The sequence below is a fragment of the Camelus dromedarius genome, chromosome X, assembly GCF_036321535.1.
Source record: "Camelus dromedarius isolate mCamDro1 chromosome X, mCamDro1.pat, whole genome shotgun sequence".
NCBI lineage: Eukaryota > Metazoa > Chordata > Mammalia > Artiodactyla > Camelidae > Camelus > Camelus dromedarius.
Window position 1 is genome coordinate 14,513,714 of NC_087472.1, and position 27,000 is coordinate 14,540,713.

The 27,000-nt window shown below is 48.7% G+C and overlaps 1 protein-coding gene and 1 long non-coding RNA gene across 5 annotated transcripts in view; one reads left to right on the top strand and one right to left on the bottom strand.

Annotated features, from left to right (window-relative positions):
* The window catches only part of ZNF75D (zinc finger protein 75D), a 29,685-nt gene extending 15,187 nt beyond the window's left edge, over positions 1-14,498 (bottom strand). For all 3 annotated transcript variants that reach the window (XM_031446115.2, XM_064482610.1, XM_064482608.1), the window contains exons 1-3: positions 14,393-14,498; positions 13,507-13,619; positions 12,687-12,932 (exon numbers count right to left, since the gene is read on the bottom strand). The gene's annotated coding sequence lies outside the window, so the exon portion shown is untranslated. The remainder of the gene's footprint in view (positions 1-12,686; positions 12,933-13,506; positions 13,620-14,392) is intronic.
* A 138-nt stretch (positions 14,499-14,636) lies between these two features.
* On the top strand, positions 14,637-25,794 carry LOC116150971 (uncharacterized). 2 transcript variants are annotated; one of them, XR_010379455.1, is made up of 3 exons: positions 14,637-14,844; positions 22,563-22,716; positions 25,642-25,794. It is a non-coding gene; the product is annotated as an uncharacterized LOC116150971 (long non-coding RNA). The 2 variants fall into 2 exon arrangements; XR_004134801.2 differs by lacking the exon at positions 25,642-25,794 and adding an exon at positions 22,943-23,039.
* The last annotated feature ends 1,206 nt before the right edge of the window (positions 25,795-27,000 follow it).

Here is a 27,000-nt window from a genome sequence, read left to right on the forward strand (position 1 = left end):
GGTTAAAGCCCACCAGATCTGTAGGGGTTTATCTAAGGCGAGGGGTTTTAGCCTTGGTTGGTAGACTTCTACAGCAGAGCTGTCCAACAGAACTCTCTGCTCTGATGACTGTCAAGTAGTTGGAATGTGGCTAGGAGCTGAATTTTTTATTTTAATCAATTTTGACTTAAGTATCCCCATGGGTCTAGTGACTAGCATGTTGACCAGCACAGATCTAGAAGGTCTGTGGATGGGGTTGGACATTTTATAAACCTTTTGGAAACTGGATGTGATGTGTATTTTTCTAAAAGTGAATCCATGGCTTTCATCATATTCAAAACCACCAAAAAGATTGCTTTAGGACTTTGGAGAAAAGTAAGCAAGTTAAGGGAGGTACATATGCCCCCTACTGTTCCTCATTTCTCATTTTGTCTTGTCCTCAGCTGTAGGTGGATTTTCCTGGCAAGCCCCTGTGTTGTTAACTTCTTCACAGCAGGCTGGAACCATCACCCTAAAGCCCTCTGGTGCCAAACTCAAACTCTTATACATCCAAGTCCTTTAAATATAGTACAAAAACTTATTTTAAGCCACTTAGAGCCCACCTACTTTACATGTGCCTCAAAACTTCACCCAACATCTGCTAACCATAGATCAGTCAAATCCTGGGGCTGTAAAAGACCCAAAGTGCTGATGTCTGACCCAGAGACTCCCGACTAAGCTGCGGCGTGACATTGCCTAGACTCTGAAGCCCTGTCTCTGATTTCCCTTTCTTCCCTGGAATTTCCCTCGCCCTGTTCTGCATCTGAGTGATGGCCCTTGCTTCTGTCTCTGGAAAATCTCTTGCTGGGAGGGACTTCCCCTCTCACTCAACCCTGTCCAAGTGCCGCCCAAAGAAAGTTTGTGTGCCCCTGCCTCTCGTGGTCCTGTCTCATCCTGGTCACCCCCCAATCCCTGAACTCACCACAAGTCTTTATCAGAGACAGGAAGAGCAGAGCAAGTAGTAGGAGATAGTACTATGGAAGCAAGAAGTTGGTGTGATGCCAGGAAGGGGTTATGACCCAAGAAGGCAGATGGCCTCTGGAAGCTGAAAAAGGCAAGGAAATGGATTCTTGCCTAAAGCTTCTAGAAAGAAAGGAGAAGTGCTGAGAGACTTGGAAAGGAAGGGAAGAATATCAGGACAGGAAGCATGAACAGGGTGGGAATCCCAGGGCAGAATGGCACCTGGCCACACATCCTGCCTGGAGCTTGCAGAGGGAGACATCCTATCAGTGACCCCCACCAGCAAGATGAGGCCATAAGAGGTCAGAGATGACAGCCTGACATTTAAGAGAGGCCCTAAGATGCTGCCCTGGGGGCCCCTGTGGCTTATTTGTAGCATGAATGAGTTCCAGCTGCAGGCTTCAGGAATAGACTCCAAAGAAATGCGAAGAGTCTTGGTCGACAAGAAGAATCATGGGATAGAGAGGAGGATGGCCAAGGTGTGTATCTCTATGGGAGCCCATGATTCGGTTAACAAAATGTAACAGACCCCAGCCGCTTATCTCCTTAAAGAAGATGTGTTTAGTAACCGCCTTGCTTGCATAGTTGAGGTTTTAGCAATGACCCAGGCCCTCGGCTATAAACACTGGGCGGACCTGCTGTTAGATAGTCTTCTACCCCCAAAACAGCCTTGGGCTGGAATGGTAAACAAGTTATAAAAAGCTGCAGACTCAGAGGTGAGAAGGCTGGTGAGCCAATGACGGGGAAGGTCCCCTGAGAGGGCAACCTAAGGCAGGCACAGCCGCCTGAGTCCAAGTTGTTATGCAGCTGATTCTCAAACATTCCTCCCTGATAAGCTGAAAGGCTCAACACGAACATGATTCACCAAAAAGGGTCTTCTGACCTTGAGCCAAACACCAACAATAAGCAAAGCCTTTGTACTCATTGTGATCCCACCCTGTCCCTCCCTAAATTCCTGCATTCCTCCTTTGACTGTACTCAATAAACATGAGAGATTTGAGAGGCTCGTGGAGTTGGCTCCCGACTCCCTCTCGCTCTCTTGACTTTTCCACAGTCTTGAGTAATTCATTCCGTGTCGGTGGGACTTCTGCTGGCCAGAACCCACAACTGGTGACGAACCCACAACTAGTGACCCCGACGTCATTGACTACGCAGAGACGGAATGGCACGTTTCAGTTTGAGAGAGAAACTGCATCCAGATCCCCATAAATCTCATCCCGGTAAGGGAACAGCAATGCCCACTCGGGATAGTTGCCAACGTGCCCAGATTTCAGCGAGAGCCTTGTTTTCCTTTCTCTTTCTTACTGTGGGTCAACAAATATCTAAGAAATAGATGATTTACCTCCGCACGTTGCAGCAGCTGCTGAAAGAAAGCAGCTCACTGCACCGTGTCGGGAGAGCAACTTGTTAAATTGTTACGAATGGTACAGGAGACTTGTCCCTGGTTTCCAGACCATGGAACAGTCGATTTAGAACTCTGGGAACAGGTTGGTAAGAATTTAAAACTTAGACATCAGCAAGGGGAAAAAAATCCCCACGTCCATTTTAACTACTTGGAGTTTGATACGCACTGCTTTATGTCCCTTGTATTTTTCCTCGCAGAATAATTATGCTGAACCTGAATCCCGTTCTCCCCTTCCTCTCCTCCTACTTCTTCTCCCCCAGTCCTTCCTACGCCCGTCTGCCTCTCTTTCACAGGAGATCAATCTGCCAGTTGCCACCGCCTCCCCCTACCTCTCCTGAGGAGTATGATTGTAAACAAACTGCTACGAAACAATGTTTTAAAGAAGCCTTACATTTGGGAGAGCTATGCTTACCCAGTGATTGCAGGGCGTGGGCAAGGTGTAAAGTATGAGGCTGTCCCTTTCTTGGTTTTCAAGGAACTAAAAACTAGTATTATTGAAAATGGGACTCAAAGTTCATTTACTAAAGGTATTCTTGATACGGTTGGAAATGCATATGTTATGACTCCATGGGATTGGAGAGCTCTTGTAAAAACTGTCTTAACTCCTGCTCAATTTGCTGTTTGGTCTTCTGAATATCATGAAGGTTGTCTCTTACAAGCTGCTCGTAATGCTAATGCTAGTATTGATATATCTGTAGAAATGCTTGAAGGAACAGGTCACTATGCCAACACTCAGCAGCAGATCCATATGGATAGGCTGGCTTTTAGGCAGTGTACTGATATTTCCCTAGCGGCGTGGTGTAAGGTTCCCGATACTAAAGCTCCTACTGGCTCCTTCATTACCATCCGACAAGGCACCACAGAACCTTATGTTGATTTTATTAATCGCTTAGAACAGAGCATCTCTCGCCAAGTAGAGAATCAGGAGGCAGCAAAAGTGCTCTTACAACAGATGGCCTATGAAAATGCTAATGCAGATTGCCAGGCAGCTCTTGCCAGTATTCAAACTCAAAACAAAACTATAGCCGACTATAAAGAGCTTGCCAGAATGTGGGAACTGAAACCCATCATGCTCAGGTCCTTGCAGCTTTAATGAAATCCCCTTCTGCTGTGACCTGCTTTAAGTGTGGTAAACCTGGCTGATCCATCATTATATGGATGGCATTCTTTTAGCAGCTCCTTCGCAGACACAACTAATCTCTGCTTATAAATTTCTACAGTCCTCTTTGGCTTCTTTTGGGTTACAGATAGCTCCAGATAAAGTGCAAATTGAACAACCTTGGAAATATCTAGGTTACATTGTTTTCCACCGAACTGTCCGGCCTCAACCTATTCACTTACAGACAGAAAATCTACAAACTCTTAATGATTTTCAAAAAATTTATCGGGGCCATTAACTGGATTCGTCCAGTTCTTGGCATCCCTAGAGGTCAATTGTCTCATTTGTTTAATACCTTAAAAGGGGACCCTGCTTTAGACTCCCCACGAACACTAACTCTGGAAGCTTTACAGGAAGTCGCTCTTGTGGAGCAAGCCTTGTCGCAAAAGCAGCTTTCCATCGACAAATTGGAAATCCTGTTTATCTATTTCTTTTTCCAACCCTTTACTCTCCCACAGGCCTCTTAGGACAGCTGATTAATGGATTAAGGTGCCTTGAATGGATTTTCCTACCTCATTCCTTTAAAAAAAACTTTAACAAACTTTAACAGCTTATACTCAACAGCTTACAAATTTGCTCTTCAAAGGTCGACTTCGCTGTCAACAGCTAACTGGTTATGACCCTGATGTTATCGTCCCTGGAATTTCACTGGAAAACTTTAAGGATCTGCCACACCCTGGATAGCAGCCTCCACCCAGGAAGCAAGTAACATCTCTTGGGGCCAGATAAAGAAATTAGATTCTCAGGCCACTAATGTCATGAGGGAGGCAAAAGTGCCTCCCACTCCAAAATACAGGTTTCTGGCATATCTAGCAGTAATTTCTCATGCATCAGCTCAGGTATTGTTGCTTCTTTTACTCTTTATAATCTGTCTCTTGGGTCCCTTGCAGGGCACCCAGTCCCCGTGGAGCCCCACTTTTTAACTATACAGTCTATGATTGGGGCCCACAAAGATATCTTTCTGCTAATCATACTCATATTGGTTTTGGCCTTCTGGTCACCTCTCAAGTAACCTGGACAGATGGGGGACTCTCCGGGCCTATTTTACGCCTCTCTAACTCTCATGCCCATAGTCCCTGGCACATTAATCTCTGGTGCATTGCTTTGCCTTTCTTTCCCAGGACTCTATCACATGGTACATATGTTACTAACACAGTTGTTAATACTCAGTTTTATCGTATTGATGTAGACTCATGTATCCGATCATGTATTATCGTGTACTACTCACCCTTATGTTTTTCTTATGACATCTTCTATCCTTAATGTTACATTAGAAGATGGATTTTATACTACCCATGTCCGGCCTCCGGCCTGGTACACTTCCTGTATTAGCCCAATGAACATTACTTCTCAGTATCTCACAGGTACTCATTCTAAAGTGACAACCTCAGGTTTGACTACCTGTTAATTTAACCCGCCCCTGGGAGGGCAAAATTGGTTTTGTTAAATGAACTCATGCAATTTCAAAGTGGAGACCAAAACGCTTTATTGGTTAGCTGATTGCTTTTATCATCTCAGCTGTTACTCTTGCCACTGCTTCAGTAGCAACGGTGTCCCTTACTAAATCAATCCATACCGCTCAGGTTGTTAATCATGTTATGACTAATGTTACTCAGGCTATGATAACTCAGACTCAAATTGATGATGGAATTATGTGTTGGCTTCAGGCCTTGGAAGCTGCTTTGGAATGGCTTGGTGACCAACAACAAGCCATTGTCGATCGCCAGCCCCTGCAGTGTGATTGGCAACATGATAAGATACTTGTTACTCCTCTTAAATATAACCACTCCCAGTATTCTTGGGACGTTATTGAAAAACAACTGCAAGGAGTCTTTTCTTCTGATTTACAAAATAATGTTGATACTCTTTTTGCCCAGCTGCATCAGCAACTCATTTACATTCAAAAGGAGACTCAAACAAATATGGGACAGGAATTACATAATATAAAATGGCTTAACCCTACCAACTGGTTTAATGGCCTCAACCTCTGCATCTGGGTTATTGTTGGATTTTGTAAAGTAATCGTTTGTGTTTTTCTTACAGTCTGCAAGGTAATTTACTCCCTCCGTGCCTCTTCAAATCAGGAGTGCCAGGTGATGATGTCCCTTCTGAAATCAAGAATGATCCCTTTTAATCAAAACAAAAAAGGGGGATATGTGGGAGCCAATGATTGGGTTAACAAATTGTAACAGACCCCAGCCGCTTATCTCCTTAAAGAAGATGTGCTTAGTAACCACCTTGCTTGCATAGTTGAGGTTTTAGCAATGACCCAGGCCCTCGGCTATAAACACTATAAACACTGGGCGGACCTGCTGTTAGATAGTCTTCTACCCCCAAAACAGCCTTGGGCTGGAATGGTAAACAAGTTATAAAAAGCTGCAGACTCAGAGGTGAGAAGGCTGGTGAGCCAATGACGGGGAAGGTCCCCTGAGAGGGCAACCTAAGGCAGGCACAGCCGCCTGAGTCCAAGTTGTTATGCAGCTGATTCTCAAACATTCCTCCCTGATAAGCTGAAAGGCTCAACACGAACATGATTCACCAAAAAGGGTCTTCTGACCTTGAGCCAAACACCAACAATAAGCAAAGCCTTTGTACTCATTGTGATCCCACCCTGTCCCTCCCTAAATTCCTGCATTCCTCCTTTGACTGTACTCAATAAACATGAGAGATTTGAGAGGCTCGTGGAGTTGGCTCCCGACTCCCTCTCGCTCTCTTGACTTTTCCACAGAGTCTTGAGTAATTCATTCCGTGTCGGTGGGACTTCTGCTGGCCAGAACCCACAACTGGTGACGAACTCACATATCTCCTTACTGGAAGCCACATCAGCAAGTACAGACACCAGCATGGCTGGTGTGTGCCTACAGTCAGCCCAGATTAGTTATGGAATGGCCAACGTCCGAAGTCCAAAGACCATGAGAGAGCAAAGGGACAGGTGCTTCCTTTCTCTGCAAACATCTTATATAAATTCCCTCTGTATCCAGATACCTTGTTGGGGAAGGAGAGGAGGATGAAGAAGAGGGAGGGGAGAAGAGGGGAAGGGAAGGAGGTCCCTAAAGGACAGGCAGTGAGGCTCTAAAGATATGTTCCCTTCTCAAATTTGCTCTGACTGACCTTGGGCAGGACTCATGTCCTGCATCCCTTGCTTGGGTTTTCTCTCTGAGGGTAGTGCCCCATGTAAGCAAAGCTGTTTCCAAGCTCCCTTAACCTGTCTTGTTGCTTAAACAGAAATTAGGCTGGGTCTAAACCATCTCTTTGAAAGTTAATCCAGATGGCAAGCAGCTGTGTTCCCCGTCAAGCAACTAGTGTCCCCAGTCATGTACATGATGCCCCCAAACTGCAGTCTGAAGTTGTCATAGCTCTTAGGCATTGTGACGATAATGGATGACTGATGGAACTGGAGCTGGGAAACCGTCTGGGCATTGGAAGCCTCCTCTGAACTGTGACAGACCTCCATCGCTGGGTTCCCATCAAAGCTTGAGAATGCCTTCTGTGGCAACCAGTGACTGTTGGTGTTGAAATGGAGTCACCACCTGAAACAGCATTTCTGAGGATCCCTGGTGACAGGGGCACATGTTATGAAGACATTATACTGGGCACAGGTGTGGATGAGCATAGGTGGATGGGAGCAGCTTAATGGGCTACCCGTCCTGGAACATAGAGGGCAGGAGCCAGTATGGAAATCAATTCCAGCTGCGATAGAACACAAGCGCTTCTCTGACCTCTGCATCCTGGGGAAGCCCTCAGGCAGGATGTGAGACTTTGCAGCTTAGGGTCTCTAGACTGATTAGCATGAATAGAGCAGCCCAAGAGCTTAATGAAATCCCAGGGAGAAACCCGTGACAACCGACCCACTGGGCACATCTTCAGTCAGGACAGACTATGACAGTCTTCCCCTCCTTTCCTGGGCGGATGCTTCATAGCCACAAGAATAAGGGATTTCATGAATGTTTAAGCCATGGTAAGCTGTACTGAAGACTTGGAATTTTGGTTAATTGGAAATTTTATACAAGTGATGGAAAATATATTGATATTTTTAAGGGACAATGTCACAAATACCCTTTCACTGACCTGCATTTCTGGATTCTGCCTTTACTAAGATTTGATAAAACAAGGTAGTGTGGGACAGTGAGAAACACTTCAGAAGCAACAGAATTGCATTCCAAAGAGATAGCACCAGGAGTTAAAACTGTGTGCTCACTGCTCCCAGGTTCGCGCCTCAGGACTTCGGGGCTGATGTTCTGCAGAAGCGTACCGGCCACCCCACCTACGCCTCACCCTGAGCAGGACCAGGAGGTGCCCCCCACGCCCACAGCCTCCAGGCACGTACTTGTGCTTCTCACCTGGTGGCCAAAAGGATCACTTCGCAAAGGAAGGTGCCAGATCACCTACTCCCTTTCTTACCTTAGCAAGGGGAGAACTTCAGCCTTGGCCTGGAGACCCCGCCCCCTGCCACCAACCCCCTGCCACCAACCCCCTGCCACCAATGCCCCAGACCACAGAGCTCAGAGCCCCGCCCCGGCACATGCTTTCAGGCACACACAGAGACGCATCTTCACCCATCACGCTCGCAGTCACTGCGAATAACAAAATCTACGAGTAGGAAGTTTCCCAACACACACATTTTATTGGAGAAACAGAAGTGTTCTACAAATTCCTCAGCCACGTGGGAGGATTTATTTCCTCCAGGACACTCAGGAGAGGGAGGACATGAGAGGAAGAGTGCAGTTCCAACTGGCAAGACTGGACACATCAGTGTATCGACTGAAAACATCGGAAAACAAGGCTTGTGGCTGTATTCCTCCCTCGGACTGATCACAGAGAACTCGCCATCAGGGCACAGACACTGACAAACGCATAAGCAAGCCGGAGGGGGAACACTCGCTCCTACTTGTCCCTTTTCCTCAAGGTACCATTGGCATGACTTCCACTTAAAGAAGTTCTCTGCACAGGCTGGACTCTGGCCAGGACTCGGGAAGCCCCACTTGTGGGAGGTGGCAGATGCCAAGGGGACCTGGTGTGTCACGGTAGGATGCGGAGCCCAAACACAGAGCAGGAGGAGAAACCAAGGTTTCCTTAATCCCTGTCGGAAAAAGAGAGGAGGCTTTCATCCCTCCCTTTTCTGGGAGGGTTTCCTTTGGAAAACTTGTCAGCTCTTTCTCTGCCTCTTTGCAATGTATGCAAATCTTTTCGAAAAGCTAAAGAAGCCTCCTGCCAATTTTACAAGCCAGGAATGTTCCCTCAAGGACCTGGCAGCAAAGGATGCCTGTACAGGGCGAGAGGTAAGTAAACAGGGAACAACTTGAGCAGCTGAAGCCAGAAACTCTGCTACACCCTCCTGAAAATCAGAGAGAGAGATGGCCATCAAAGCCAGTGCCCAAGAGCCAACAAAGCTGCAGGAGAAGATCAAGGAAGATGGAACGCTGAGGGGCTGTGCGGGAGACAGTGTCTCAGGAGGGTTTCAGCAACGGCTGTTCCTCCTCAGAGCTCCCTCAGATTCTGTTATTACGCAACAGTAGGAAATTCAATAAACAACATAAAACAGCACACAGAGAGAGGCAGACACAGCAAAGCCTTCCCCTGGCGGAGAGGCCCACGAGTCACTAGGAAAATGACGTATAAGGACCTGCTCCCAATTTTAATGTCTCACCTTTGCAAGAGGCCCACATTTTCTCACTGCACACCCATCAGTGTGCCGTGCTATCTTCTCCATCACAGCCGGGGACACCCAGAGGTAGTGGGAGAAACAGGGTAAGGGGACAGGAGACATATCCCTGACTTCACCAACACCCACCACAACTTTCACACCAAAGCCCCTTGTCCTCCCCACGGTCGCTCTCATACCCGCAGAGCCTCCTCAGATCCCTGGGGACCACTTACATGCCGGCCCCAGATTTCTCTAATCGAGAGACATCAAAAGCCCGAAACGGGGAAATCACAGCACCCCTCCCTCCTCAAAGTGCAACCCCCATCCCCTGCCACCCCTCCGGTAGCGCAGTGTCACGCACAATGCACGAATTCTCATTGCTGCTGAGCACTGCCTCTTCCTTGACAGTGCAGACAAGGTCCCCTTGAGGGAGGGTCAGCTACCCCAACAGGGAGACCAAAATGGCAGAGGGGCCAGACCACCAAGCAGCAATGCTTCCCAGCACATAAACCGGGGACGGGACAGCCACGGCCTGGGGGGGGTGCCCTCTTCAGCAAGAAGCATAGGAGGGCTCCCTCCTCCAGCCCGGACACCTGACCCGGGAGGTCCCTGGACATCCAGGCTCATCCGCACCTGTCCCCGAGGATCCCAACGCCCCGGCTTCATGCACTGTCCACTGACGGAACCCCCCCCCCCGGGGGCCTGTCTTCCAACCCACGTGCAGAGTGTCTCAGCGGAAGCGGGCAGACAGCGAACACGGACACGCTCCAACCGCGTCCACACACATGCAAGTGGAAATCTTAAGGACCCCCAACTCGCCACTGCCCTGCAGCCTGGGACTGGTTCTGTTCAGCTCCTTCGGATCAGCACCGAGGCCCGACAACCGGCCACGGCCAACTTCTTCCCCCGGACCCAACACGTATCACGCCTCCCACGCAGCCGTGGCCGGTGTGTGCCCTGGGCAGGACTTCAACAAGGCATCCGAGCCACGGGAGTGTCGACAGGAGAGCTGTCTGGCCAGAGTATCAGAACACACCAGCAACAGCAGCTCACTCTCATTAGCCTCTCTGAGGAGCACAGCTCAGTACAACATGAGACGCTGGGCGGTCAGCTCGCCCACGTGGGATCATTCACCACGTTCAACATCAGCGTCAGCAGGTGCCTCTCAGGAGACTCCCTCGGAGGACCGTGCTAGGCCCCAGCGTAGGAGGGCGAAGGCCCACCTTTCCTGAGCCACTTTCCCCAGCCTAAGGCAGGGCACAGCATGAGGCACAAGCACAAGAACTTCCCTAGCAGCAAAGTCCAAAAGCCTCAGGGATGCTAGAAAATCAGGAGCAGCCCCCCAGCACGAAAGTCTCCTCTTTGCCACAAGGCCGTGCCTTCTCGTGGCGCACTCAGCCACGTGCACTGACACCCTGGTCCCCGTGCTGTGCCGGTCCCAGGCAGTACCAGGGATGCGGAAGGGGCACAAGACACTTATTTGAACGCCGATGCTTCTCATAACTTTCACACCCCAGCCCCTTGCCCTCGATCTCTACGAGCAGCTCTTTGCAGTGCTGCTGTCCCCGGTCCTCTCCCCACCTGCAGGCTGCAGGCCTCTGAAGGAAGGACCTATCCTCTAGGTATTCCATCTTTCCTGATCAGGACGCTCCGGCCCTTGTCTGGCCCTCTACCCTCTGTCATTTTCTCTCAAAAAGAACCGACAATCATGGTGGCCGGCAACTCAGCCATGAAAGCCATTTGGTTCAAAATGTATTCTCCCAACTTTTATGACATTATCACGACCACTTATGGCTCCTACTGCAAAAACACACTGTGTGACCTCGGGATAACCACGCTCAGCAGAAAGGGGGAGCACACGGAGGTGTGGGTAACCGCTGGTTTCTCACGCAAGAAAATGTTACTTAAGAAGGCTTCTCGCAGCTTAGTGATTAATACCACAAGATACAGGACCCGTTAAACCTGGCTATGATGCCCCCTATACAGTTTTGCTGGCTCTGTTACCATGGCAAAATCCATTCTGCACACCATGACTGTTCTCTGGGAAACAGACCCTACCAGTCTTTAAACCACAGGGTTTGAGACGATTCGGTAATAAACCAATGAAAAGAACTAAGGACAGTTCTCCATTCTATTCAGCTTTCTACCAGTGACAGCTGTGGCTTTTTTTCTTAATCAGCACCCTCACCGCCACAGCCACCATCATGGCTACCACCACCACCACCACCATCATTTCCAGTGGGCTAACGAGCCTCTCAAAATGCCTGCTGCTGTCGCAAGTCAACTACTGTCTGCATGTAGCAGGGAATCAGTACAACAGAGAAGACATCTCATTTCAAAAGGCCTTGCCTTCGAGTGTCCACTATTACCCATTCTGTTCCTGTCACCCACAGAAACAAGGGGCATGAAGGAATAGTTAAGACAAACATGAGCCTGACGGGGGAGACCGCACTTAAAAACTCAACAGTACATTACCATTCCCACACGCGCGGAAACGCTGATGGAGCACACGCCTCAGGACAAGGCAGGCCTAGGAATGCGCTCCCGGGCAAAGAACTAAGCAGCCAGCTTCCATCCAGCTCGAGTCTCAGTAGTATCACCTCCTCCCTCCTCAAGGGTCCCAATTCCTGAGGTTGCCACCAATCAGAAAAAGCCTGTTAGGGATGCCCTGCCTTGTGACCGCTTCCTACAGCGCTAGTACTCAGCAGAATCGCCCACCAAACAGTTCATTTCTGGTGGATACATCTTGCAAGACCCATCGCATTGTACATTTGAAATACGTGCACTTTACTGTACAGGAACCGCACCACAATAGAGGTGCTACAAAATGCAAATGAAAATGAAAATGAAAAAAATGCATTTAGGCCCTCCAATGAGAAGACTCAGGAAGAATGCAGACGGCAGCGGGCACAAATCTGTGTGGAAGGAAGTGGAGGCGCCATGGTTACTGGTAAGTTTCACAACTGCTTTGACTAGCAAATGAGCCAGGTGTGGTCACCGTCATGTCTCCTGGTGAAGGAACACTGGTCAGGATAAAGCCTCTCCTGAAGAGCATATGTTTCAGTTTTTCACTGAGTGAGAAATGAACCATGACCCCCATCTTCCAAGGATTTAAAGTAATTTAACCCATTACAGGGATAAACCAAAAGAGCAGGAGATGCCCATGTGCTGGGAAGAGGCTAGGCACTCTCACTTCTCCTCAATAAACAGACGTGCACTTTGAACTCGGGTGGCTGAACTTCAGCTTCTATGATGCCAGGTTCTGGCTGAAACTGGTACCAATAGGCAAGCAGAGGAAGTAGAGGAACCAGAGTTAGCTGCTGAGCCTGAGGGTTACGAGCCTCTTTGAGAACACTTCAGAACAGTGCGTGTTTCTGTTTAACGCCCACCCCCTGCTACAAGCGCCCCTTCGAATGACCAAATGTCTTCACCGGAATTCGATAAATTCAACACCACACAGAAAAGAAGTGATTTATACAGAAAAGGAAAGAAGTGAAGACCTTTCTGGCACTGCCAGGCTACAGGCACCCTCTGCCTGCAAGGGTTCACGCGCTACAAAGTCCTCACAGGTGCAGGTGTTGAGCCACAGCCGCCTCCACGTAAGGTGTCGAGTTGATCAGAGCAGAACGTTGCTGAGAGGAAGGAAAAGCCTGGCGTCCTGGGCGTCCCTGTTGCTTCACAGTTGGATTAAAGAGGTGTGCTTTCCGAGGAGATCCTTGAGTAACTTCTAAGGTAGCCTGCTGGCCCTGAGAAAGGGAACAACCATTTCAATGATAAGATGCCAAAGGCTAAAGAGCTTGGACAAGAGTGGGAAGCAGTGGTAAGAAGGAGAGTTGAACCAAACACCAGCGTGTTCGGCTCCAATATGTGGACTCCGGAAATGGGGTCGGGATTCCTTGAGCACCACCTGTGGGCTAAGCCCTTAACCGAGGTCATCACACTTGATTCTCACAACATCCATGACACCATGGTATGAATCCTGCTGTGCGAAACAGGAAACTGAAGCTCAAAGAAGATAGTGAGAAAGAGCTATGAAACTTTTAGACTCAGATACTGCAGACTGTGGATCAAACAGGATGTGCGGTCCCAGCCAAGTCTGCAAGCAAAGACATGGCCAAGAACGCATGGCAGGGTGAACATCCGAAGGAGGACTGACCTTTGCATTACTTTCATTGTATCCTGTGTTTCCAGGATCCCTCCCAGATAAATGTCCACCCTGCAGCTGTGGGCGTGCTCTGGCAGGCCACCATTTCCCACCACCCATGTGGTCCACAGGTCCCATCTTTACCCTTTTTCATAGATAGAAATGCTTTAAATTACCTTCCGATCCATGTTGCCATTCTAGGGGAAGACGTATCTGAGCCGCTGAGTGTCCACAGCCTGGAAGTCTATTTCCCACAGTCCCATCCAGGCCACCTTGCTGCTGCCTGCCGCTGCAAGAGTTTCCAACCACAACAAAAAGTCAGATCCAAACTTTGATGGGAAACTGTCAAGATCACGTTATTCTGAAAGCTGACATTGTAACAAAGTCAACGTGTCTGTAACCGCAGCACCCGCAGGGAACCGAGGAACAGGATTAAGGACCAGGCCACCTGTTTACTCATTTTCACCTTGAAATTCTCATCATTTTTTTCTTTTTCAGGCAACACATGAAGACGACCATTCCGAAATTCAACCAACAGATATTATTAACCTTAAAGCCGTGTGGTTAAATGAAACACAAAACCGCGCTCAAAGGCAGCCTGTCACTGGTAAGCAATCTCGCGAAAACGGCCAAGACCAAGACGCAAACAAATCCCCGGCGACGCCATCCACCCAACGACCCCGGACAGCGAAAGGCAAAAGCGGCTCGCGGCGCCCAACGGCCACCGCGCTGGGCCGGACCCACACCCACCCCAACCCGGCCAGCCGCGCCAGCCCTCTCCACCCTTTACGCCGCAAACACCGCAAAGCGTTAAGCCCACGACCTGGGGGAGGGGGCGGTCCAAGACCCGCGTTTAAACAGAGAACACGTTCTGAACGTTTCACCACGTTGGCACAGAAAGCCCAGCACTGCGGCCGAACGCGGCCAGGAGGCCTTCTCCGCCAACCGCCCAGGAGCCCGGGACGCACGTCTGTCAAAGTGTACCCGGACACACCAGCTACCCGATTCTCTCCGAATCACACGGCGGACAGCCCACTACGAAGTGAAATCAATGAAACTTACACTTTTGAGGTCACTGGAAAGGGAGCCGCCATGTCCCCTCATCACGCGGAGGAACGGTCCACGGAAGCCGCGCTGTACAATCCAGGGTCGCGAGCTTAGTGACGTGTTAGGGCGCCGCGGACGTCCTACGGCCCCGCCCCCCGCCATCGTGATTGGTGGGCCTGCAATGATTGACGGCGAGGTTGTCCATTGCCCCAGGTGGTCTGCTGCAAAGTGCCCATTTCTCAAGGCCCAGCCAAAGCACTGAAATCATTGCTCATACTGTTCTCTTTCTACATCTGTGTCCATCCTTCAACGCCTGGCTCTACTTCTGAAGCCTTGGCACGTATCTTTTCCTTTGTTTCCTGTCATCTCAGACTTTGGAAATCTTGCTTATCCACTTTACCCAGCCCTAGATCAATGGTCTCCTCCTCCAGGAAGCCTTCCATGCTCTACCCTTCCCACCCTGACAGGTAAGTGTGAGTTCTTCACTATTAGATACGGACATGAAGAAACATCAGGGCAGAGATGCAGGGGAATCGTGCGAGCTCTAGGATCGGATAGTACACGGCTGGGCAGTGTGTGAAGGACCCAAGGTTTGTACTTGGAATTTTGGCAAGTCAGTTCAGGTTGCAGACACTTGGGGGAGGTCAGGGAATACCGAGGACAAAGTAATGCATGGCAGCCTCCCAGGATTGGTCCTAGCGATGGATCCAAAGAACTGCCAGCCACCTTTTTCAGGATTTTTATATCGTTTCCCACCTTTCTGTCTGTGGAACTCTTGCCCTCCCTTCAAGACCCAGGCATAATCAGTTCTCTAGCTCTTTCCCACTCCTAGCCCAAAAAGAGTTATTCCTCCTGTTGCTATAGAAGAAAGATACGGGGACTTCATGTCTCTGCAGCAAAGGTCCCTAAGCTCCATGATCATGCAAAGTGAGATGAAGCCCCTTCTTTCCAGGAGGCCGTCTGCTGAGAGATTTCTGCAGCTGCCTTCCATTGGTGAATCTTGCAGACAGGAAGCTGCCACTCCCCTAGGGCTGACTACCTTGGGTGCTTAACTCATCTCCACTCCACTGAGGTGGATAGACCACACAGCCACCGGGTCATGTCAGTTGGCCTGCACAGTCACAGTGCCCAGGGCTCGTCGGAAGGATGATCAAATGCCAGTACTGTCCTGCCCAAGGGAAAGGTCATATGTGGGGGTGAGGGGGGGCGGGTTGTGAGGCGTCGTTGTGTGCACATGGTCACGCAGTAGTCCATGACATTGCCCTGCCCACCGTGATGGTTGTTTTTTTGTGTGTCAACTTGACTGGTCATGGGATGCCCAGATTAAACATTATTTCTGGTTGTATCTGTGAGCCTGTTTCTGGATGAGATTAGCATTTGCATTGGTGACTCAGTAAAGTAGAGGGCCTTCCCCAGTGTGGGTGGGCAGGCATCATCCAACCCACTGAGAGCCTGAACAGAACAAGAGAGAGAGGAAGGAAGATTTGGCCCCTTTCCGCCTGTGTCACTGCTTGAGGTGGAACATTTCTCCTCATCCTCTCCTGCTCTTGGACTGGGAGTCACCCCATCGGCGCCCCTGGTTCTCAGGCCTTCAGACTTGGACTGCATTACCCCTCTGGCTTTCTTGACATTACCGCTTGCAGACAGGAGATCGTGGCACGTAGCCTCTGTAAATCTATGAACCAATTTCCTCAGGATAAATCTCCTTTATATGTATATATGTATGTGTCTATGTATATGTGTGTGTATATACATATACACACTCACACACACATATGTATATAGAAAACATCTCTTATTGGCTCTGTTTGTTTGAATACCTCTGACTAATACGCGGGAAACATCACAGTCAGCCGCAGCTGTCAGAGATAGCGTCATAGTCTTCAAACAGAACTTGGAAGAAAGAGCAAAATCAAATAAATTAAAAGTAGTTCCAACCTATGGGTGAGGAAACTAACATAGTGGAAACAGGCAGCCAGACATTGGGCAGTGCTAAGGACACAGCCATTGGCCCAGACGGGTGTCTTCTCCATTAGAGTCTGGCTGCTCATTTGCAAGTTCCGAGATAGCTCCTGGGTGAGCTCTTCCAGAGCTGCGGTTGTGGGATAAGACTCTGACGAGGATCCAGAGGGCAGGAGAGTTGTTGCAGGCCTGGTCCAGCAATCAGTGAAGTGGCGCATCAGGCAACTTAGTCCCTATGGGGAGGGGAGAGAAGGAAAACAGGATTCATTGATGTGAATCCTGTCCCAGGATGTGCCAGGTCCTTGAAGCTTGTCCCTCTGACTGGCCTCAGCAGATGGATACGCGCTCAACCCTCTTAATACCCGGCATACGATGACCAACATCACACGGGTCCTGTCTTGGATCACCAGTGTCTCCTTGATCAGTGGTCACAGCTCATTCTGGACTCATCCATACTTCATTCCACAACCGTGGCCTGTCTGCAGAAAATAATCACTTACCCCTTACCTACCGTGCACTGTGGATAGCGGTTAAGCGTAGGGCTTGAGGTGTGCTGCTTGGTCCGTATCACAGCTATTCCTCTCACCAGCTGAATATCCTTCATTGCTTTCTGTGTCTCCGTTTCCTAATCAGCAGAGTGAGGATACCAGTAAGAACCATGTCACCAGGCTGCCGTGACGCTCAGTGAGTTACTGCAAAGGATTTACACTAGGGACTGGCACACAGGAAGCTTTCAAGTCAAGTCTGACATCTTATTATCATCATGCGTCCGTCTGGTCAAATGTCACCTCCTTTCTGGAGACGTCCCCATGCTGTCCCAGCTGACACTAATTTGCTTTCTCGAATTCCTTTCCTGCTGACCATTCATATCACATAATCCACGTCTTACAACACATTGTCCAGTTTGCCAATTCTTTATTCCACACTTTGTTACTGTCCTCTATGCTAACATCTCTGCTCTTGGATGGGTTAAGTCTTGCACAACTTATTTGGGTCTATGTCTCATTCTCAAACGTTTGCCGCTAGTTTCCAATTCATCAGCTGACTAGTTTATTTTTTCCTGGTGCAACCTAGCTCAGTATACAGCACAACACATACGAAGATTCAATAAGCACACAAGGAGATCCTGAAATAGTACTTTTCACTGGGAGATTCCCCAGAAATACTTCCCCTTGCGGATTCCGTAAACTCTCCTGTCCACTCACTGGTTTTGCCAGAAAGCACAGTGAGGGCGATGCTCTGACAGAGGAACTGGCAAGCGGTCCTGAAGATTTGGTTGACTACCCCAGGCCAGTCTGTTAGGAAAGCATGCAGCAGGCTGAAATGCGGGTCTCAGGAGAGCTGCTGTGCCCCCCCCCCGGGGGGGAGAGAGGAGGCGGTTTAAAGGATCGGGAAGAGCACAGGAGCAGAAGTGTTCAAGATCACGGCTGTGGCCGAATCGGGAGAATGCATACTCTGACTTGACTGGAGAAGAGAGGTGACGATGTAAGTGGCCAAAGATGAGGGGACACGTGGCCCAAAGCAAGGAACCCTGGGTTGGTAGACTCCAGACATGCCATGCGCTTTTCAGGCCTATCATTTGGGTGTCAGTGTGCGGAGCAGAACAGAACAGAGGGTCATCAGGGAAAGGGAGGCTATTTAGTCATAAGAAGGTGTTGCTGGAATCCAGGAGGGTGGTAATGAATGCTGGAGCTCCGAAGACTGAGTGAAAAACATGGGTGAGGTGGTAAGGAGCGTACGTGCAGTGGCCGCTAGGTGAAGAACGGGCGCTCAGAGAGTCAGGGGCTACTGCAAGTTTGATGGTGCCATTGCCTGTTTGGATGGTGGTGCCATCAAGTGAGAAGAGACACAAGGGCAGAACAGCTTGGGGGGAGAAAGAAGGAAAGATGAACAGTGCACGTTGCCAGAAGTCTGAGGTGTCGATAAGATTGGAAATAAAGATGAATAGTAGTTCAGTGGAAATGAGGTCTGGAAGTGAGAGAAGAAGAGACCCAGAGCTGGCAGTCCTTGCAGGAGGTTTGATGTGGGAGTCCTGCAGTGGCTGGGATCTCCTGATACAGGATACAGAATGGGCTGAGAAGAGGGCCAGCAGAACCCCAAGGAAGGCTCAGATTTTGAGGGTGTGCTTACCGATCGACAGCAAGAAGGGAGACGGAAGGCAGGAGTCCGGGGTACAGAAGGTAAGATGCAGCAGGTCATGGCTTGATTCTTTGTGTCTCTGCAGTGCCAGGATGATTACGGCACCCTGGTGCCGGTGGTCTCATCACCTGCCCCTTCTACACCTAAAGGCATCTCTGTGGCTCAATTACCTGTTTGCTCAGAGATGTCATTCTGGTCAGAAGAAGGAGAGTTCCTAATGCATCAACAGTCCAAAGACCTCACTAGACAATTCACCACTGGCTGTAGAGTCAGGACCCAGTAACAGACCTCTGGCTCTGTCCCCTCCTCCATATATTCTCATCTCCTTAGCACTTCCTGTCTCCTTGCCTCCCAGTGGCCCTCAGAACCCACTCTTGGTCCCTCTCCTCCCGTATCCTTCTAGAGCATCATGCCAGCTGCTTTCAGTGCTGGGCCCACGGGGAGACTGGTGAATTTCAGGGCCGCAGACTCGTTGCTGAACTTGCTTCCCCATGAAGTGTGTTCCTGGCACGGTCAGCATGCTGGGGCATGTTTTCCATCCACAGGACAAACTTCTGGAAGTGGATCCTCTGGGACAAAAAGTGTTAGACAATTCTAATGCTTTGATATTCATTGTTGAAATGTCTTCCAGAAACTTGTAACTATTTTTATTACCCTTTAAAAATCTGAGAGTTGTGACAAGAATAGATATAATTTATTGCAACAGACAAACAACAAGTTTATACTGTCTAGCGTACGGAACTGCATCCAATATCTTGTAGTAACTTATGGTGAAAGAAAATATGAAAACGAATATATGTATGTTCCTATATGACTGAAGTATTGTGCTATACCCCAGACATTGACACAACATGGTAAACTGACTATACTTCAATAAAAACATATTTTAAAAATCAAAAAATGTAATCCATTGGAACAAAATTCAGTTAAGTGATAGTCGCAGCAGGAGGAATTGGGAAGAAAAGTCTGATGTGTCATACGCTTCTTGTTCCCTAACTGATCTCAAATCCCGAAGAGTGCCACACCAGAACTTAGAGCTGTATCGGTGAGAACAGACTACCTCCCAGCTGCAGCCCGCATTAAGTTTGGGGTCTCCAGGAACCGCTGCCCACAAGACAGACCTGGTAGGAAGCTCTAGCGAACCTTCGTTCAACTAAATCTCTGTTTCAGCAGCACAAAAGCATTACGCAAGCCTTAGATAACCTTTCATTGTCTTCCTTTTCCCATTCCTGTACTGTGAATAATCAACTGCAAAGAACGTGGCCTTTGGAGTTAAAATCTACATTCCCCCACTTCTCAGCCTTATGCCCTTAAGCAAGTGTGTGAAACGAGACTCCTGGGAAGCCCCTGGCAGGCCTGTTGTAGGAGCAGAGTCAACAGTGAACAGGGCAGAGCCAGACACCTAGCACTCAGCAGGAGTTCAGTGAGTGACAGCAAATGTTCCGCACAACAATGCAGGGCCAAGACCCCGCGCTCAAGGAGGTGTTCGCTGAGTGTGATAAAGTGATTCTCCCAAGGTCATGGTCATAATAATAAAGCTGAACCCACAGTTCAGTGTATTTCAGATCCCAGTGGAAGTGTTTTGCGAATATTAACTCATTTAATCCTCGTCAGAGCCTTTGAAGGTAGATACTGCTGCCCCTGTTTTACAGATGAGGAAAGAGAGATTCAGAGACATTCTGTACGTTTTCTGAAGCCGTGTGGCTAGGTGGTACCAAAGCCAGGATTCAAATGCTAGCAAATTGGCCTCACACACCCAGCTCTTATCTGGTGAGCTACATGCTGTCTCTGCACTCAGAGTGTAGACAGAGATCTCAGCCTGAAATGCAAAGCTATTTTTGTCAGTTGCCTAAAAAACATCTGAGAGAACATCCACTTCTTCAGGACCTTATCAAAATGGGATGCTCAGAACTCTCTTTAAATTTTAAGATCTACTAGAGAAAAGCTAATACCTCGCAAATGTACTTCATAATTTTTCCCCCAAAATAGAGAAATAGTTTTATTTATTTATTTACACTCCAAACGGTTTTAAAATTTCATTTAATAAATGAATTAACTTATTTTTAAACCTTTTTTTTTGTAGTGGAGGGACCAGGGACTGAACCCAAGACCTTGTGCACGCCTAGCACATGCCTAGCGTGCACCCCACCACTGAGCTGTACCCGACCCCTGGTTCCTAAAGGGTTTGCTTAATACTGTGAATGCATTATGTCAAAAAGGGTCATTCACATTCTGCATTTATACAATATTTACAAACCTCCTACCAAAGACTTCTACCATTCTTCACCCACTCATGAATGGAATCAAAGTGCCTGTTTTCCTGTATTCTGAATATTAGAGTTGTCAGCCTTCACTGTAAATCTTCTCAGGAAAACTAGTGTTGTAGTTTCCTTTGTCTGAATGGGTTTGAAGAACATTGCATGCAAGTGATCTGGAATGCTCACTGGGCATCTGTAACTTTCCTCTGTCGACTGCCTGGTCAAGACCTTGGCCCATCTGTCGGCCGGTCAGTGTGAGGGTGTCCCTGGGAACCTGTGACGGGTGCCTGCTTCCTGGAGGGAGGGCAGTCTGGCGTAGGACGGTGCAGTTCGGCCTACCTGTGGATGGTTAGTGTCAGGGTTGCCCCTCCTCCTTCCCCTCATGAGGAGGGCTCCGTGCTGCCCCACCACAGGGCTGGGCCAGGGCCTGGGAACGGTCTTGGGTCTTGTTCTGGGACTTGGGACAGTCACCAAGAGTAGACCTTCATTTGGAAGAGCCATGGTGGCCCAACGCTGACCCAGACTACTTGACTGGATCAGTAGAGAAACTCAGAGCCCTCCCAGTAGGGACCAGACCTTCACGTCTGTGCCTCTCTGGCTGGAGACCAGGCCTGAAGCACACTCTGTGTCCATGGGAAACAGACAGATGGACACAGAGACAGAGTGATAGATAGACAGAGAAAAAGAATGGGAAGGAAGGAGGAAGGCAGAGAGGACCAGCCCTGCTGTCCGTCTCCCTGTGTCTGGAGGAGACTTTTGCCCCGGGGGCTTCCTGGACAAGCACAGCCCTCCCAGCCTGAGTCTGCCCTTGCTCGGGGCCTCACCAAAATCCCTGCAGTGCCTGGAGGACCATCGGGAACGTCAGGGGGTGATCATCAGTCTCTCCCAAAGTCTTGGCAGAAAGGAGCTCCATGCCTTTCAGGTCTTGGCCTCCCTGGGGTGGGGGAAGGAATCAGAGAAAAAAGCAGAAAAGGACCTCAGAGTGGGCGGGCCCCTGGCCGTCCCTCCTTCCTCCAGGCTGCCTGAGTCCTGCCAGCTCATCTCCAAGTTGATGCCACTTTCAAGGAAAAGGGAGAGAGCAGAAGGGGGAAGGGACCCCCTGAGGTGTGTGGAGAGGCCTGAGCCTTAGACCCTTGACCACTGGAATAACAAAGCTCTCTATGTGCACACGTGGGCTGGGCATCATGGATACAGCTCCATCCACGTGCCTGTGCACCAAGATCCCTAACTCTGAGTGTCAGTGTCCAGTGCTTGAAACACACTTCCTTTCATCAGCACATTTATCCCCACAACAATGGTTATGAGACGGATACACACAGCCTGGCCCATCCAAAGCCCTCAAAAAATGGAAGAAATTACTCACACAGCCCTCAGGACTTCCCCAGAGCCCAAACTCCCAGTTCTCATGGAAAACACACAGCCTGCCCGCTCATTAGTTACTTAATACTTGCCGCTCCTACGTTAAGAGTACACGTGAGGGGTAACCCCCAAATCTCACCTGGCTGTCGGCATGGATCTGCATAGCTGAGTGCGAGGAGCTCAGAGCCTGAAGGGCATCTGGTTCTTTAACACGGGAGTGGGTAGTACTAGTGACAGAAAGAAGTCAATGCCAGCTGCAGCGGGAGAGCAGGAGGGCTTCTCTGACCTCCAGATGCGGGGGGAGCCCTCAGGCAGGAGGCCCTCTAGGCTGGGTGGCAAGATCTGAGTTCCTGACACCTGCAGCCCAACAGCTTCATGAAATCCCAGGGAGAGACCCGAGCCCACTCACCCAGCGGGCACGTCTTCGGTCAGAACACACCACCACAGTCTTGCCCTCTCTTCCCCAGGGAGAAGATTTTAATGACCACAAGGCCAAAGGGTCATTAGGCAGATGAAAATGGACCTTAACGTTCTCCTGGGATGAGGATTCCAGCATCAAATGGCCAACTAAAAGGCTGACGGATAAAATGTTTAATCCATGCTCACCTATACGGACGAAATGTAAGTTTAATACTGGAAATTTTACACAGAGAGTGGGTAGACTCTTGATATGGTTAAGCAATGAACGACAGCAAGAAGGATCTACCATTGAGTTACCTCTTGATTCTGTCCATTCAAAGACAGGCAGTGAGTGTGCCACAGTGAAGAAGTCCTAAGACTCAGGGGATTTGGGTTCTGATGCAGACTGGACCAGGAGTTCACGGTGTTGTGTGCTCACTGCTCCCAGGTTCGCGCCTCAGGACTTCGGGGCTGATGTTCTGCAGAAGCGTACCGGCCACCCCACCTACGCCTCACCCTGAGCAGGACCAGGAGGTGCCCCCCATGCCCACAGCCTCCAGGCACGTACTTGTGCTTCTCACCTGGTGGCCAAAAGGATCACTTCGCAAAGGAAGGTGCCAGATCACCTACTCCCTTTCTTACCTTAGCAAGGGGAGAACTTCAGCCTTGGCCTGGAGACCCCACCCCCTGCCACCAAGCCCCTGCCTCCAACCCCCTGCCACCAATGCCCCAGACCACAGAGCTCAGAGCCCTGCCCCGGCACACGCTTTCAGGCACACACAGAGACGCGTCTTCACCCATCACGCTCGCAGTCACTGCGAATAACAAAATCTACGAGTGGGAAGTTCTCCAACACACACATTTTATTGGGAAAATGTACATATTTTACTAATTCCCTTGTGGACTTGGACGGATTGTTTCCTTCTGAGAAGGCACTTATTATGTAGGCTGAAGCATCTTTTCAGATTAGAGTTTTCCCTTTTTTTTTTTGATATATACCCAGTAGTGGAATTGCTTGATCATATGTTAGTTCTATTTTTAGTCTTTTGTGTGTGTGTGTGTCTGTGAGAAACCTCCACATTTTCTTCCATTGTAACTACACCAATTTACATTCTCACCAACTTTGCACAAGGATTTCCCTTTTCACTTCCTTGCCAACACTCATTATTTTTAATCTTTTTGGTAATGGCCATTCTAACAGGTGTGAGGTGGTATGTCATTGTGGTTCTGATTTGCATTTCCCTGATAATTTTGATGTAGAGCATCTTTTTATGTCCCTGTGGGCCATTTGTATATCTTGTTTGGAAAAATGTCTATTTAGGTCTTCTGCCCTCGTTTAATTGTATTATTTGATTTCTGCTTTCATAAGGAGCTGTTAATTTACCTACTCCCTTTGTTTCCTTAATAAAGTGTTATTTATTATATATAATATATTATTATATAGTGTCAGTGCCTAGTATCGATCCAAGGGAAGCAATGAAAAGATGAATAGAGCACGTGCTTCCTCTAGAATACTCGTGTACACCAGGAAGACTCTTATCTGATGGCTTTCTGTAGACTTCATACAGCAGCCTGATATGCAGTACAGCATCCTCATGCTGTGTTCCCCCAAGCCACTAGGTGTCCTCAGAGAGAAGGGGCCAGAGGCTCTGGAGATGTGGCCCAGTCCTTAGCTTCAAGATTTGTTGAAAGATGCTTGAGAGGAGAATGGCATGACCATACTTATGGTTTTCATGATCCACATTATCTGAGACAAGGAGGATGAATGTGGCAATCGTGCGGGGAGGGGCACTGAAAACCTGGGAACAGGTAGACAGTGACAGGAAACTTGCGGAGAGTCAATAATTTGTATCAAAACCAAGGAAAGGCTGATAGGGATAGAGGGGGTGGGGTGGAGTCCAGAAACCACAGGAAGTAGAGTCTTACTAAGCAACTGAATACATGGAGGAGAAGGACTCAGAGATGACGTCTGATTTTTGATTGGATGGTGGTGACACCACCCAAGACAGGGAAGCAAGAAAGAAAAGAAGGATATTTTGAGGTTTTAGAAAAGACAAATTCAGGTTTTGGTATCAGGGTGATGGTGGCTTCATAGAATGGGTTTGGGAGTATTCCCTCCTTTTCAATCTTCTGGAAGAGTTTGAGAAGGACTGGTATGAGCTCTTCTTTGTATGTTTGGTAGAATTCCCTGGTGAAGCCATCCGGTCCTGGACTTTTATTGGTAGGGAGTTTTTTTTTTTTATTGCTAATTCAATTTAATTTCTAGTGATTGGTTTGTTCAAGTGGTCGGTTTCTTCTTGGTTCAGTCTTGGTGGACTGTATGTTTCCAGAAATTTGTCCATCTCCTCTAGGTTATCAATTTTGGTTCCATATAGTTTTTCATAATATTTGTGCTCTCCTACACTGCTGGTGGGAATGCAGTTTGGTGCAGCCACTGTGGAAAACAGTATGGAGATTCCTCAAAAGACTAGGAATAGACTTACCGTATGACCCAGGAATCCCACTCCTGGGCTTATATCCAGAAGGGACCCTACTTCAAAAAGACACCTGCACCCCAAGGTTCATAGCAACATTATTTACAATAGCCAAGACATGGAAACAGCCTAAATGTCCATCAACAGATGACTGGATAAAGAAGAGGTCGTATATTTATACAATGGGATACTATTCAGCCATAAAAACCGACAACATAATGCCATTTGCAGCAACATGGATGCTCCTGGAGAATGTCACTCTAAGTGAAGTAAGCCAGAAAGGGAAAGAAAAATACCATATGAGATTGCTCATATGTGGAATCTAAAAAAAAACAAACAAATAAAGCATAAATACAAAACAGAAACAGACTCATAGACACAGAATACAAACTTGTGGTTGCCAAGGGGGTTGGGGGTGGGAAGGGATAGACTGGGATTTCAAAATGTAGAATAGATAAACAAATACTGTATAGCACAGGGAAATATCTACACTGGAATTTGACACAACATTGTAAAATGATTATAAATCAATAAAAAATGTTTGAAAAAAAGAAAAGACAAATTCAACTTGGAACAGTTTGATTTTGAACATTTGAGTGCTCCATAGGCAGCTAGATCTGTGTTCAGAATCTACTTGGTTACCACATCTAAGAGCTGGTTCTTGTCATTGCAGGATAATGAACTAATTTTTGCAAGAGTCAAAAATTGAGGCGTACTCACCAGAGACTGAGCTACAAGCTAGGATGCCAATCAGCTTTCATGCCTGAGAACTATAATAACTGTGATAAGATAAAATACCATCATAAATTAGAAAGCAGAAGGTATTCTTAAGGGAAAGAGATACCAGAACAGGTGGATTTTAACTGGGTAGTTCAGACAAAGACCTCCGGAGCCCCAGGTGAGACTTGTCTAAAGTTCCATAAAGTTTCCAGAGGAAAAATGATGTGGCTGACTTTGCAGTTTTAAGTCCTCTGTGGTATAAGAGGCTGAACAAACCCTATGCTCTGTGGAATACACAGGAAAAGCCTAGAGAGGAATGGTGGAGGCAGAGGTCAGAACGAGTGAGTGCAGGAATCTCACGGAGCTCTCATCCTTCAGTCGTCGTGCTCCCAGAGGCACTTGCGAGGAGTGTCAGCACCTACAGGCTTGTTCCTGTGGCTGCGGGAGGCCAAAGCTTCAGGCGTCCTAGGACTCTGGACGTTTCCAGGAAAGCTGGGAGCCAGCAGAGAAGGCTGTGAGCTTCAGGGAGGCTCACTGCGGATTTCAGCTGTAGTACCGCCATCAAAGTCATAGAGTGGCTTTGTGTTTTCCAAATCCGGTGAACTGCTGATGGACAGAATCCCCTCCGATGGACAGAATCCCCTCCGTCTCATGTTTTCTTTTTTCTCCCTTTGGAGCTAGGCCACTCACTGGGCAGCTAAGGGCGAGCGGACAAGAACTGGGTGAATGAGGTGCAGACAAGGCAGAAGGAGTGCCTTGGTTCGGGGCGGGTGCGTCCCGGTGATGCCCCTGAGGCCGGGTTCCCACGGCAACCACCACCCATGCAGCAGGGCCCTTCCCCACGCTCGCTCCACTTGGGGCTGCATCTGACCCCGCGACAGGCCTCCAGGTGGGTGTTGCACACGGTAATTTGACCAGTCATGAAGCTGCAGCTCCAACAGGCCAAGTGGCATCCCGCAGCCCCTGTTAAGTGGCAGAGCTGCTGTATGGAACGACAGAGTTTGTGCCCTCGACCCTGATGCAGTGCTGCCTTCTGACGTCCCTGAGACTGAGCGGCTTGTCTGACCAGCTCTGAATAAGGCCGATCACTAACAAAGACACGAGCTTCCACGTGTCAGGCCTCGTGCTCAGTGGTCACTGACTGATACGCGTTATTTCACCAATTCCTCGCAGAACCTCGGGATTACTAATCATTTCGCAGACGAAGAAAGCGAAGCGCAGAGAACGTGAGGGACCTGGTCAAAGCCACGTGGCTCGTAACCTTAAGAGCCCGGGGTCGAACCCAGCTGGTTTCCCCCTCCCCAGCCCGCTC